We start from the raw sequence: 16,044 nt of genomic DNA, 5'->3' as shown, positions 1-16,044 counted from the left end.
TTCTCATTACATAATGGTTCCCACCCCACGCATCTTCTTGGCATATACTAGCACAGAAGGTGAGGGGTGCAGATCTAGAATCCGTATTAGAAGGATAGATAGGGGTCGACAAGGGCAGACAAGGAGAAGACGAGGGAACTCTCAAGCCATGCAAAGAGCAGAGAGAGGTGAGTATAGTAGGTGGTTGTGGGATATGTTCCTTGGCTGCATCAAGAGGGAGGACAGATGAGTAGGATGTACACAAACCAGGCTTGTGATTTTTTTTCTAGCTTGATTGCCTAGACTAAGTAATTTTCCCATCTACTTCAGAGGGGGAAGCATATCATCTCTTGTATCAACATATGTTGAGCAGCCAGGGTCTTACGGGACAAGCTTATAGGCAACTGACAGCAGTTCTCCAATCTGTACGCAGGAGAACACAATTTTACAGTTGATACGACCAGGTTTACAGGGAATGTGATCTTTTGCTTCCACTGATCGAGTCATCGGGTTTTTTTTCTCCTAAACTTGAATCCTACAACTCAAGCAGGTAAAAAGATAAATATATTCTACAGCAAATAGAAAGCATGAAATCAAGAAGTGTAAGAACAGTGTGGGTGGAGAAAGAGATCTGCGATCTTTAAGAAAAACGCAGCTTATACATTTACAATGAACACTATGTTTACTTGTGAAAACCACCTACATCATGTCACTAGGAAACCATATTAACACTCTCATCACTCCCAAGGTATTAATCTAGATGTTCCCACTAAATAAATGACTAAGTAGTTACTGATTCAATCCCTTTCCCTCAGCTCCCAATCTCTCACCTTTGCTGTACTCCACCACTTCTCTTCTTGCTATTACCTCTCTCCCACCACTCTTTCCTTTTTCTTCCATTTCCTCTTTAAATCTGCCCCAAAAGCTCAATGAAATATGGTGTCATTGCAGGGCTCTGTGTTTGTGTACTTTCCTTTTCCAGCATGTTTCTGTTCTTGTAAGTTGTAAGCTCTTTTGAAAGCAGGACCTCATGTGATTATGGAGTGCTTAAAACAAGGCAGCTTTTTTGTTTGTTTTTAAAGAGGATCTGAAGTATTGCCATAACACTGCTGACAATGTTGACAAAAATACTCTACAGAAAACACTAATAAGTTCATAGATAGAAAAGCCTATGCTGTTCCAACTTAGGATTGCATTCCACTTAAAGTAAAATGTAAATTTATGTTTCCCAAGAACTCCCTGTTATAATTTTGCATGGCTGGGTTCTGGTGGAAGAGGCAGGGGCTGCAGGGGTGGCTTCTGCAAGAAGCAGCTAGATGCTCTCCATAGGCCTAACAGAGTAAAGACCAGCCGATTCAAGGTCGGAGTTGTTGTTGACCAACTTAGCTATAACCTACACCATTTCCTTTCTTTAGGAAATCTTCTTTAGCTTCAGGTTATACACTTGGCCCCCATGCCAAAATGCCATGCTTAGAATTAGTCCGATGCACAGCCCAACTACTAGAGATTCCCTGGGTCCTCCCGTTCTCCCGAAACAACCTGCACTCTCAATGCAGTTCCTTCCTTCTAGTTAAGAAACTATAAACTCTCTCCTACATAAAACAGACTATAAGAGCTGCCATGTTTAGATTTTTTTCATATGATCATTAATTCAAGAATGTAGTCTCCAGCAGCAGCCCACAGCCCCAAAAATGCAGGTTCTACAGGATGGAGAAAACCCTGAACACACATATTTTGGTTACACAATGCAGTTTTCTTCCCATTCCATCTGATAAGATTCTGCCTCCATTCTTTTCTAGTGTCTGCTTTCCAGATTCAAGACCCCATAAAGTCACAGGGCTTCTTCCTTGGTCATCTTGATTAAAAAAGACTTACTATATCCCCTAATTATCTTCCTGTATCTGTAAAGAACAGCGCTGACCAGAATCTGTCATCTCCTGGAGCAATATGGAAAACAGAAGTTGCTCTGCTCTGTTTCTTTTAAAAGTCTACAGTTTTCAATCTTCATTTTAAGTCTTATTTCTCTTCTCCATACACACCCCCACTCCATCTTTAACAAAGGAAAGGTAACAGTTATAGTGACCAAGAGCAGGTACTTAGCTATAAAGAATGACAGAGGGATTTCTCTCCAGTATGTTTCCCCAGCTTCTGGCAGTCCAAGCTCCAACATAGAAAGCTTCCCTTCTTCATGAGGTTGTGAAATTAGCCAGGTCAGCTTCTCCTGCTTACTACAGAATTTCAGTTTTATTTTCCTTTCCAAGACCTGAATCTGCAACATGGCCCATCTGTAATAGGGCTTCACTTTCCTCTCTCGGGTAAATCGAATGAAATAGGTTGTTCCTATCACTTCTTAACAAGAACAGTCTTCCTGAGAAGTTTTCTGCAAGACTCATGTTTTTTTTTTTTTTTTTTATTCAGGTATACACCTCCACACTTTTTGTTTTCCTTCACAGTCAGTTAGCAGATGGCTTTTATCCCATTCAGGAGATAGTTACCTTTCACCTCTGATCTACACCCTGGGCTACTTGCTTCTTCCAAATATCCGTTTTCAAGAAGTCTACCAAGCCAGTGGCTATAAGCTTTGCTTTTGCTTGAAGTGGGCACAGTCTCATCAAAAGTACAATACTCTAAAATTAACTGACTAGGAATAAGTTCTTAAACACTGAATGAGGAAAAACAGCCAGAGGGGAAGAAAGTACCAATACTGAAAACATTCTTCAAAATTTCACTAATGAAATAACTTAGTGACAAAAAATATGCCTATGTTCTTTATGTTTCCAAATTAATATTCTTCCTACAGGATAGGTTTGAATACAGTTACAGTATATGCATTTGTCACCATAAAAACAGTTGACATCAACTAAGTGCATCAGCAAACATTGTGAGGTGACATTTCTGCTTTTGCAGTTAGAGAGAAAAATCAAGTTCATGCATAGCATCTGTTTTTCAACAAGATCCTACTTGCACTTAATTCTACAGCTGGGATGTTTACTAAGGCATAAGACAGTTGCATGATTGACTCGTGTTTCAATAAACCCAGATGTAAAATACATTTTGATTATTTGCGAGAACATTGCTTACATGTTTTGTGCTGGAAGAGCTGTTTGCTCTGACTGGGTAATTGCACAAGCAATGCCCCCAGTATCTACAACAAATTCTTAAAAAAGGTTTGGTCCACAAAAGGAATGAGCTGTTGCCAAGAGCTACACTCCCAACTCTCATGTAAGAAATCATAAATACAGAATGTTAACGCTGCTCAAAATCTATTAGCCAGTATGCCATAGCTATGTGAGACAGTTAGAAAGTTACTTTGATTTCACCTACACACATACCTCAGGAAATAACATACTATTCAATGTTTATTTTCAAATGTCCATATGCAAAGACATGAACTACTAACTCTGTGCTGCTACCTTTGCTTGTAAACCGCTTTGTAAAGATCCAAAAATTCCACAAATGACAAAAAAAGCTCTTCTGATGGCTTAACACAACTGTTCTGCATCCTACTGCAGTGTACCAACAATGCCCAAAATCACTGTGGCACGTCATTTCAGACAGTGACTTCCTGACCCATGCTCACGGTGTACCCACTTCACAGGGTAAACACATGATAGGCACTAAAACTATTTTACATAAAACCTTAGTATCAAAGATGACTTGTGCAGTCAAGAACTAGGATCTTATATCACCATTTCCAGTATTCTGCTTAGAGACAAAGTGACCACAGTAAGAAAATCAGCTACTGATCATGACTATGAAAGCATGAGTTAGAAGTTAAAATTCAGCAACGCAAACAGTATAGCACTCATTACATTGCTGCAAAGTGAGCAGCTATGAGCAGAAATTCAGTCCCCATTCAAGACAGCTGATGTGCTTTAACATTTTTGACAAAGCCTTGCATGCAAATAAAACCAGTAGGATTATGGTTTCTAAGCCCACACAGAATCATCTTCTGATATATCTGATATATCATTTCAATGAGAATTGGTTTGTTAACTCAAGATGTACATTTCACATGGGTCAGCCCTCAATGCAACTGCTACTTAGTCACCAAGAATTATAATAATGTTAACCACCAAAGAAGAGGCAGCACCTCTCTAACTGCGTGGAAGAACCTCTAACAAGAAGTTAATCCATTCCTCCATGTGTAACTGAAAGAAACCTAAAGTTTGCCTTTAGCATCCAATACACGTTTTGTCTGTCAATTCTCTAAGATGCACAGAAAAGACTGGACGAGTACTGGACATATATCTATACATATTAGAGCATCTGCTTCTACAACAGCTAAAGCAGAAGAAACTGAGCCTGTCTGAGCAGCAAAAAACAATATCTTCGGTATAACAGCATTTTTTTTTCCAAGTCCTTTTTTAATTCATTATAGTCAATGGCATAAATAATACAAAACTAACCAATAACATATATTCCAATTATCTGGACTGTCTCCAAGGAAGAGATTTAAAGCTGAAAATGCTTAACGTCAAGGACTACTGTTTAATTGCAACAATAATTCCACCTAAGTGGAATGCCCTCAAGCACCCTAGCAGCAATTGGGCCCACAATAATTTTTTATGCATTGAAAAAATTCTCCTATCAGTTCTGTTTATTTTTTGTCTTGACGCCTTTGCCAGCCCTCTGCTTTCTACACACACTGCAACTCCAAAATGATTTACTACTGCCTGCTGGGCTGCTCCTTTCCTATCAGATAATTATATAGGGCCATCATAGTGACAACCCACACCTCCAAACATGGCATAGGCAACAGATCCTATAAAAGTGATGGCCACAGTCTCTGGGCCCTTCTAATGTAAATAATCCAGGAGTTGAAGTCTTTCCTCCAAGCAGCTAAGCTGTATATCAGAGACACCCCATCCCTTTCATTCAAAAGGACTTCCCACCCACGCAGTCCTTGCAAATACTTACACAAAGTGACAAAAAACAGCTTGCAAATCTCTCTAATGCAAAGGAGAAAGGGAAGACTGTAACTACAGCAGAACCCAAGTTTCTACAAGCTTTAAGACCTGTTCTATGCTATCTGGCAGCACAGGTGATCCTTGCCCTCAAAACAAGATCCATTATACATTCATGACTTGTAACAACTTAAAGTGGATGAATGTTTCAATACCACTGCTGGAACAAAAAAACCCAAACACTTAAGGACCTATATTTGGACACTGAATTGACACTACCCAGTGTGCACAATAAATTGTGCTTGACATTATAAATATCTGAATTCAGCTACAGTTTTGTGTTGTTTCCTGGAATACCCTGTCCTTACAGAAGAGAATCTAAGCAGTTTTAAAATAACTGCTGTATTTCTCCAGCTAAGAGAGAAGCACAGCTGCTCCACGGAATTGCTGCCCATAGCATATTAACTCCCTCAAAGTATGCACAGAGATGGCACCGTTGGTACCTCACCCTGACCAGCAGTGCTCAGGATCCTATCAGACCATAAAGAATAAAGCACCTGAGCAGGACAGGAACATCTATTCAATACATGATCCATGCCAAGGACTTCCAGGCTGTGACCAGGAACCACAGTACAAACGTGGGTAGCGTGAACAATGAAAAGGTAACAGCATGGAGAATTGCTGCAGGTATTTGTGTGTCTCTTCTTAACCCTCCTAGAGGGTGTGGGAATGTCTATGCTAGGTAACATGCTTCCTGTGAAATGACATCACATGTCCTGTACAATCCTGAAAGACACCAGGCAGCTTGTTCTGAAAGAGGATTGAGTTTGTGGTAGCAGGGAGGCTAACAGAAGTGTGGAACAGCACTTCACCTCCATAAGAGCATGCTGCACTCTTTCACACCCAGACAGTACACCTGCCTGCTAGCCTGCTCTGGGGATGGAGTGACATCACCTAGATGTATCACTGCTCATTCTTGGAAATAATGATCAGCATTCCTATAATTTAATCCATATGTACCCCTATGTGAAGTTTAAGGAGATGAGCTCTTGGATATATGGTAAGGTAGTGCAATGACTACTGATGTATAGATTGCAGCAGACCACAGACTTACTGCAATGCAAGTGATAAAAGCAGTACCTCCACAGTTTTTCTTAACAGCTCAAAGGAAACACTTCCCTAATAAAATTATTACAGACCAGCCCCACAGCAGGTGCTAATGCTTAGGGACTTTTTGTTGTTGTTGGGAAATGCTCACTGAAGAGATCACAGCCCTCATGCCCAGTTATGATTACACCTCAAGATACTGCAATTTTAGTGTCCTTGAAAACATCTATAGCAGACCAAGCACTTGGCATTTCTAAATGCCCAGAGAATACTATTTTGACAGTTCAGAAAGGAACTTCTGACAACATTTAAGTGCTATGTGTACTGTAAAAAGAAGAATTTAAGAAGCTGCTTCTATGAATGCCTGATAAGTGATGTAATTCAGGGCTTACTAACAGTTGGCAAGCCTTCTAAACCCACTTGCATTGAGCCCACTCCATAGTGGTTAAAATGGTGACTTTTCTAGATGGTGCGACTAAAAGTTTCATGTGAAATCCCAGCAGTTTTCTGACCTTATTCAAGACCTTGAAAGTAAAGAAGCAGCTTCCTCCAAGCCCCTTTTATCTTCTGGCATTCATAGTTGGCAATTTGAGCCCTTAGAGTCTCTTCCATGTTTACTCAAAATACTGATGCTGCCGTGGTTTGAAATACAGCATTTACTAGGCTGTCAGGTATAAGAAAGATGTAGCAACAGTATTACTTAGCTTCACCCCTGAGCTTCCAAATGTTTGATAAAGTAATACTCAAAATGTATACAAACCACAAGGCACTGTAAACTACCATGAGCTTCACAGAAATTTTAATCCTCATAATTTGTCATAACTATGGTAGAACTGCTTGGTAGCACATTTTGTATGTTTTCAGGTGACAAAACAAACCAAAGCAGAAATATTTTGAATGTTTATTTTAGCACACCCACTGCAGAATAAATATCTTGTACTCTACAGTTCCAGATCACAGCCATGATGACCACACCACTTTTGAACAAAGTCCTCTTCTGTTTTAAGGAGAAAGATTGAACAGCATCCTTTCACAAGAAAACTGCTTCAGGTATACTAACACACTGTTGACATGCCTGCTGAAAATCAGTTCTTATGCCCTGCCTTATTTCCATGCAAACCCCTGGCCATGTCATTGATGCATCAAAACCAAGGGCAGGGCTGGCTAAGCTACTTTCCAAAGTGTTTAGATAAGGAGCTGCAACCATTTCTACAGTCACCCTCCAAACCCCAGGTATCTCTTGTCTCTGACCCCTCCAAATCGAGACTTCAATGTTATTATTTCTAATCCCCTGCATTCCTATTATCCTGCAGCCATTTAACTCCTGCCCAGCCAGCAGCATAGCTAATCCACCTGCTTCAGATTCCAGTGGTTTGGACTTCCAGTAGTCACAGGCCTCTGGAGACCCAGCATCTTTCAATCTCATCTACAATCAGCCCACCTTGCTGCACCACTGCAAGGAGGCACAGATCAAGAAGCAGCTTTAAGGCCAGCTGCCACAGCTAGAGTTTTGTCTCCTTCAGCAGGAACACTGCCATTTCTTCTTCTGCTGTAGAGGACCAGAACTGGTCATTTCATTCACCAACAAGGTACATCTGAAACACCTGCAAGATTTAATTTATACCCATCAGCCCCCAATGAAAAGATTTTTCCTGTGTAATATAATTTCAAGAACAAGGGAAAAACCCAGCAGCATGACTCCTGACAGAGTGGCTGATACTGCTAATATTCTGCTTCCTAGTTTCTGTAGCTGAGTTTCTTGCTTCCACGAACAGAACCTCTATCTGCCAGTCCAGCATAGCTGTATCTAGAGAGAGGTGACTTCCAGTCTAACCAATTTTTCTTTATGGAACACAAAGGGCAGAACTGAATACAAACACTGTGCCTATTACCATAGAGACAGCGATGCTGGTAAATGTCTTTCCTGGAAAGAAAAATGCATTCTGGGAGCAGCAGTGCTTTCCAAAACTAGACTGCTCATGTCCCATGCCTTAGGCCAACTTGCCGCATACTGTCAGGTAGAAATCTGCAGAAATGTAATCAAACCAGCTTTTTGTTATTAACCAGATCTGGCATTTCTGAGAGTTTTCTAGAAAAGATAAAGTTTCCTTACAGAAGATAAAACGTTCCTCAAAGTTGCACAGAATTTTGCTTTCTTCAAGTATGCCAGTAAACTCCCATGAAAGCAAATTAAAGCTGCACCACCACACTAACTTCCCACCTTCAAAGTAGGCAAGCACTGTCCCTTTAATACTATGACCTCCATTTACCAGAGTCTGCAGAGTTTTTGGTTGTTCATATCATTATATGAAACTCTGCACTTGAAGGGGCCAACTACAAGACATCACAAAATAAAGGAAGTAGTTAATGTATTAAGCTACTGATTCGTTTCAGTCTTTGAAATGCCCAAACTCAAAGTGCAAAGGGACAGTTTTTTATATTCAGGCATTGATTCAAAGATTTAATAAGCCAGAGAAACAGGCTGCACAAGCCAGGCATCCTACAGTGACAGAAAGAAACTACAACATTATCTGTCATTGTCTTGAAAGCAGGAATTCTAATTTTAATAAAGCATTGAGAAATGCAAAAATTGTAATGGAACGAACCCTTACAGAGCTCACTATGGTCCCAGCTGATGCTTGGGAATAAAAGTGAGAAATAACTATTTGAAAGCTGGCTCTTAGAAAAAGGGGCAGTGAACAGATGCCAATCTGAATCTAACAGCCACAGGAAAACCCAACAGACTTTCTGCAACTGTAAGCTTTACAGTTATATCAGCTTCTTCGCTGTACCAGCATACAAACCCTTTCAAATTGGCCTGACAACACACATTTTACTGGCTTTTGACTGACAGAATCAGGTGCAACATACTCCAGAGGGAATGGATGCTTCTCTATTTTAAGGAGAGTTAATATATTAATATGCTATCAATGCAACTCTGTTTAGCAAAGTGGAAGATTAAATGTTGTTGCTGGCCATCCAAAGCAGACAGCCATTTTCCTTTCCTCATCAGCCAAGCTTTGATACTTGCTACTAAAAATACTACTCCAGCATGTAAAGTTCCTAGAGGAAAGAAACTCATCCATAGGCAGCTGAGCTTCTTGCTGAGACCCACTTTATTTGGAGAAGGCAGCTTCCAAAAAAAACTCCCCACAAACCAGAAGATTATCCAGTTACAAGATCATAGATACAAATACAACAGCTTCCAAACATTAATACATACCAGGAATATCCAAAGCCAGGCAGTAGCAGCCTCCACACCAAGCAGTGGTAGTTACAAAAGTGCTGCTGGCTTACAAAGGTTAGCAACAGAGTCCCACAGAGAGACTGTTGCAATGTGTGCATCTCATCAGGTTCCTGAATCCCGGCAGCTCTAGTCATGCCACCTGGAAGCACACAGACCAGCCAGATGCCACAGCCTGTACAAGGCAATGGAGCATTGCCTCAGAAGGTTGTGAGTCTATTTCGAATAGTCAGGCTTGTTTAGGTAAAACCCCCCTAAGAACTGGACAAATGCATCACAGGCTTTTAGATATACACCAGGGGCTATTTCCTAGTAAGCTGTTCAATGAAATACAATGTATGCAGCTGCATCAAAGGAATCCTTTTGTATCAAGGGTTCAGTTGGTAGAACTAAGGTGCAGTGTCTATCAAGGCAGTAAATCAGAACCAGTTTGACAAACACTGAAGTGCAGCCTATGTAGGTATTAAAAATGTAACAAAATCATACATGTAAGCACACTTTTATCTTTAGGGGATAGTTTTCAAAATTATAAATCATGGTTTGTTACATTTACTTAGAGAAAAAAAAAAAGTAGCATCAAGTACTCCAACAAATCCTATCCAGCTTCCCAGAACCAGAGACACTTGATGCAAGAGAATAATTCAGTATTCGCTAACTTGGGCATCTGTTCTTCATTTCACAAAATACGCTCTAGCGGCCTACTACTTTCACCTCTTCTAAGCACATGCAATTGAAAACTGAAGGATGAAAAGCAACCTATTCTGCTACTACCCCATAATTTTTAAGAACTGCAAAGAGGTGGGACATTCAATGATCATTTCCTCCAAGCTCAGGAATGGTCCAATGCTATGTGCAGGATGTTAAGCAAGGGTGGCAGGAGATGCTGCCAAGAAAATTCAAACAGAAGAGTTGGCAGCAGGGCCAGACAGGTGATCCAAGAGGAAGGGAGACACTGAGCAGTCACCTTTGCAGTAAAAGAACTGCTTCCTGATGTTCAGAAGGAATCTCCTTTGCTTCAGTTTGTGCCTACTGCTTCTTGTCCTCTTACTGGGCTCCATCGAGAAAAGCCCGGCTCTGCCTTCTTCACACCCTCCCTTCAGGTACTTATACACACTGAGGAGATCCTGCTGAGCTTTATTTTCTCTAGGCTGAACAGTTACAGCTCTCAGCCTTTCTTCATATGAGGAAAGTCCCTTAATCCTCTTAGTGGCTCTCCACTGGACTCTCTCCAGTAGCTCCATTTCGTACTCCATTTAGTACTGGGAAGCCCAGAGCTGGACACAGTACTCCAAGTGCAACCTCACCAGTACTGAGTGGAGGGAAGCTGCTGAAGCAAGTAAACTTGGAAGCCTTTCCAAAACATATGAAGGGCAAGGTGACTGGGAATTGTCAGCATGGATTTATGAATGGGAGGCCATGCCTGACTGTGCACTGAAAACTGGCTGCATTGCTGGGATCAAAAAATTGTGATGAACAGCATTAAGTCTAGCTGGAGGTCAGTCACAGTGGTGTACCCCAGGGATTAATCCTTGCACCAACACTTTACCATCTACACTGATGACCTGGACAACAGGACAGAGCATACAGATTCACAAATTATATTATATTGCAGATGAGACACTTTGCTTCAATTACCTAGAAGGAAATCTGCAAAACTAGATCTTGCAGAAGTTCTTGTCAGAAATATTTTAATACATAAATTCTTAAACCCAAAACCTCCCCTCTCAGCACCTGAAGTAATTATGTAGCTACATCTATAAATTCTGTCATCAAGATAACCAAATGGCTCCAAGAGTGGCCACAAATCCAAGCCCCCAGTGGGCCTGTCAGATCAGGATACAGTCCACACCTCGTATTAGGTTGCCACCATACCTTCCCATGGGCACACTCAGCAAAACCACAGCATATGGGACATACTGGACCATCAGCTCAAGTTCCATGGAAGTGGAAACCCAAACATCATGCCCTCTTCCCACTCCATTAAAACAATAAAATCTGAAAGTTTCAAGTGTTAGTGCTATAAAGCATTAAAGACAAAGGAAGATTCTGCAATTTCCATTAACTACTTCCTAAGATATACAAGCAGCACTTGTGATGCAAGAGGCTTGTTTTATTGCGAGCTGCATAATTCCATCACTGTTTATCCTATCCTAAAATATGTACAAATACATATAAAAAGCAAAACATACGAACTGATCCACATGCAAAAGGCCAGAATCAGAATCAGACTGCTATCACAAGAGCCTCAGAGATGGACTCCCTTTCTTTCAGCGCAGGCTGCTCAAATTCTTAACAGAAACAACTGAAAAGCAACTTAGAAGAACTGAAAGGGTTTGCATTCTATCTTCCACTACAAAGACAATTTTGACCTACGTTAAAACACCTACATGAAAAACATGGTGCTTTAAGCACTGCTAAACCACCATGTTTAGGCACTTCCAGGACACGTCAGTCAATTCCTTCAGAGATACTGAGAAAACATCCAAAAATAAAATAAACAAGGAAGTAGATACTAACTTGTCATACCCTAATATTTAACGGTCCTTAACTTCAGGCTCCAAAAATCCTCAGAAAGCTCAAATTAGAAGCCATATTCTGTTTTGATTCTTAATAGGCTAGTAGCTAGTCTCAGAAACATGTCTTTTGTTTTATGTCTGCTTTATGCATTACTCAGAGCATGTAAACTCCTGTTTGTATGTACTCACTGGAGATAAGGCTGATCCAAAACACAGTTATTCACATCGCGACATGCTTCAGCCCAAGCTAGAATCCCCCTTCCTGCAGCTGACAGGTCTGCTGCTTTCCTGTGGTAACAGATCCCAGAATTGAAATGCAGGACTTTGGTGCTAACTCTTCCTTACTTCAGAGAATGAAGCTGTATTAGCAGACTTGCTGAACAGTATGGGAAGTGGTAAAGGACAGACAGGGATAGATGGAGCAACTGGAATAGTCATTTGGTGGAAGAGATGCAGGCGAGAGCCAATGTAGGGCAGAGTAGCTAAAAACAGAAAAAGGGAGCAAAGAAGGTTACAGGAGAAGAAGGGCAAGAGCAAGAACACAGAGCAATGTTAAAACACTCTTGGGCATGGAACTTGCCTTTTAATTACTTCAACACAATCCTCTTCAAAGTCTAGCTTCAAATACACAAGACTAAAGCCAGACAACACTAATGTGAAGTTTTTTGCGGTACGATGAAGTAGTCCTGGTGTTCTTCATTTAGATTTGAGAGGTCTCTCCTTATATTTTACAGTTAGTAGTCTTGGCTAAAACATTATTAAACATTTCAAACCAGGCCTAGGATGCTGATGTGTCCTTAATAAGTTAGCTGGCAAAGGCTGCTCACAATTAAATTAATGATCCCCTGTTTGCTATAAAAGCTGTACTGTCACAGATTTGCCAGCATTAGCACAAGTCTAAAGCACGTGAACAAGAGGAAAGACTGAACCACTGCTATGTACACTGCACGCATCCAGCTTGCAGAGGACAAACTTTTTTAATCCCAGTTTAGTTTTAGGTTAAGGAAAGAATAACAGTACATATGTAATACTGTGATACAGGTAAAAAGCCACTCTGCAAAACAATAGCAAAAGAAGTTACTAAAATTAGCTAAATGTTTATTTGATGCACTTAAAAAAAATACCAGCACCAAGTTTAGCTAGTTAGACTTAGAATTAGAATCAAAGAGAATACATTTTAACAACATTCTGACTTGGGATGCTCAAGATTCTCCTGCATCTACTGGGATTAAAAAAAAGTCTGACATTTATTCTGCCTGCCTGTTCTCCACTGCAGTTGAAGCTAGTTAGATACCAAATACAAAGCTGTCTCATAAATGAAATAGCAAATTCTAGTAAGAAATTAATTTGAAGTTAACACAAAATACTAAAGAGCAAAGAAAAATGGCTATATCCAAGACAACCCCCCCCCCCCCCCAAAAGTATGTATTTCATCATTGCTATTGTTTTTATCAGGTTGTGAATTCCAAACTATTATCTTAATAATTACAGGATTGTCCCCACATCTCTCTGCCTTCCATTAAAGCTGTCTTAGGCAGAAGGAGTGCTTCTTACTGAGAAGATCAGTGAGGTGTTTATAGTAAGATAGCTCACCAGCTGCCCCACAGGAAACAAGCCTTTCCTAATGATTAATAACCCCACTGCCTCTTTTTTGAATGAGCTCCTCAGACAAATATTTGACCAGAAAATAAAAATATTTACTCTTTGAAGGAAAAAAAACACAACCAAGCAATCAATGGACCTTTAAACTCCACCACTTTGCCAATGTCCTTCTGTCATTTAAATTTCCTTGCTCAAGTTTTTAGTTCCTCCTGAAGACTCACAGATGTCTTCCTCAAACCCCTTTTGAGCAGCATGACAAAAAACAACTCTAATGTACTGCTATTACTTGCATGTTTCTAAACACGTTCTTCCTGTTGAAAATATTAACCTCAGTTTAGAAAATATAACTCCTAATTGAGAATGAAACGAGTCATACAGATCGATTTCTGTCATCAGCCAACACAACAGCACAGGACTCCAAAACCCCTTCATGCTTAAACCATGGGCACTGAACATTCTGGTAGTGAAGATAAGAGTTTCCCCCAGATTCCCCCACAGCCTCAAACTGCCACTTTCTTACAACCACTAAAATACTCATTTGCTGAAAGTCAACCAACTTGTCAGCTTAAGTAGGATCACAACCACTATGACAAAGTATGTGATACATGAGATACAGTAGGTAGAACCTAGTTTGTTATATTTGTTACATTTGTTACAACAAATATATCCTTGGGATGTACACTTTCTTGTGGAGAGGGACATTATGTGATTAATTTTAAAGTATGTGCTATATTGAAATTCTAAGTTTATTTCAAGACTCAGATCTGACTTCAGCATACAGATCAGGCCATCTCTAACTGGGAACACACAAGTATTTCTTCTCCCCAGACCCTAAAACTGTTTCTAGGAACACAATGCCATGAAAGCACTTTCAACTGTATTTCAAGATATACTTCAGTCCAGCTTGCTAAATAGAACTGAAAGCTCTATTGGAGCTCAGGCTGGCATGCCTGAACCTCTACCATATTAAGTTACCTAACTGAGCAAAAATATTTGGAAACACCCTCGCCTTTGTGTTGATCATGCCATTTACTCCAACAACTCATACACTGGCTTCCTATTTTATACCAGGAGCCTGATACCAGACACGCAGAATGCTACAGCTGTTTTACCCACCTACAAAATACTCTATTTTACTTTACAGTTACAAGCTCACAACAACTGAAAGCAGAAAACACTTGTGAGATATTAAGCTAACATTAGTGGCAATATTTGCCAAACAACCTGAAGGTACAGGTGGGAAAGGGAAAAAGGCAATTTGTTTCTAAATACCCTATGAGCAAAAGCTTAGCTTCTGAGGACAGGTCCACCCAAAAGGCCTGGCAGAAAACCCACCTTGAACTAAGCTGCGAGGGGAAACCTCCAAAAGGAAGAACCATGATTGTCCTGAAAGCTAAATATGGCCTTTGGGGGAAAAACCCAAGCACCACTTGAATTCAAAATTAAGGAAGTTGCTAAGAATTAAAGACAAGTGTAAGGCACTCTAAGCAGGCGTTGCTGGGTAAGAAGGGGGATGAGGAAGGGTTCATGAGAAGTTCTGTTTCAGCAGCCGCTGTAGTAACATGGGGAGGCTGAATCACCCAGGTTGCGTTAGGAGTAACACCCCTGTAGATAAACAGTTTAAACGATTTATTCTAATTTTAAAACCCACCCTTTTTCCTCCAAAGGTTTAATCCCTTTACTAAAGCAGGTTGCAGACCGGGCAAGAAGAGGAAAGAAGCCCACACAAGATTTTCCTGTCAAGTAGGGCTCTGAGAAGCCACGTACCAGCAGAAAGGCTCCTGAGCCAGACCCCAAGAGCTGGAGGCTCTCTGGAAAGCTGCAGAAGTAGGAGCAGGGAGTACTCAAAATGTGTCACGCGTAAAAAAAGGAATGACATCACGGGGAAAGCAGTTTTAAGCCATTTGTTTTACTCTGGTTTCTCTGATCGGCTCTCGGGGGGGGCGAGGGGGGGAGGGACAAGACGCGAACGCCACCGCCTCGTTCGCTTTCAACCCGCGCAGGCCGGCTTGAGGCGAGACCGACCCACCCACGGCGGAGCGGCAGATCGAGCCGGCGGTGGGCCGAGGCGCGCACGCCAACCGCCTCCGGCGAGTCAGTGGGAAAGAGAACCGCCACAGCGAGTGGGAAGCCGAACCGCCGGCCCACCGCTTCCCTTCCACCCCCCCCCCCCCCCGCCAGCCAGCGGGACGGGGGCTGCAGCTCCCCGGGGGAAGGGGCGGGGGCGGGGCGGCGCGGGGCGGGCGCAGCCCCGCACGCGGAGGGGCGTGGCGCGTGGGCGCCCCGCGCGTGGGGTAACGGCCGCCCGGTTCGCCGCGGCCGTCAGGCGGGGAAGGAGGCCGGGGGCGGAGGGAAAGAGGATGGGGCGGCGAGGCCTGGGCCCGCGGGGCGCGCCCCGGGGCGCTGAGGGAGGGGGGTGCCCGGAAAGAGCGGCCGCTCTTGCGGGAAGCGAGCCGGCGGGGCCGGCCGCAACGAGGACCCCCCCCCGGGAGGACTGAGGGAAAGGGCCCGGGGCCCGGCGGGAGTGAGGGAGGTCTGGCCGCGGGACAACGGGCTCGGGCGAGAGAGGGGGCCGCGGAAGAGGCCCCGCCTTACCTCCCGCGCAGCGGCAGCTCCTGCCTCGCCTGCTGGGAGCGGCGCGGAGCCCCTCGCGCCGGACACCGCTGCCCACGGGTGGGGAGGCGGCGGC

The 16,044-nt window shown here is 42.4% G+C and overlaps 1 protein-coding gene across 1 annotated transcript in view; it reads right to left on the bottom strand.

The window, feature by feature from the left end:
- Positions 1-16,044, bottom strand: part of SETD3 (SET domain containing 3, actin N3(tau)-histidine methyltransferase) — a 66,841-nt gene extending 50,797 nt beyond the window's left edge. The window contains exon 1 of the mRNA XM_084270478.1: positions 15,951-16,044. The gene's annotated coding sequence lies outside the window, so the exon portion shown is untranslated. The remainder of the gene's footprint in view (positions 1-15,950) is intronic.

Source organism: Gallinula chloropus, assembly GCF_964237585.1.
Source record: "Gallinula chloropus genome assembly, chromosome: 14".
In the NCBI taxonomy this organism is placed as follows: Eukaryota; Metazoa; Chordata; class Aves; order Gruiformes; family Rallidae; genus Gallinula; species Gallinula chloropus.
Note: the sequence above shows the minus strand (reverse complement) of the source record. Positions and strands in the feature narration are given on the sequence as shown.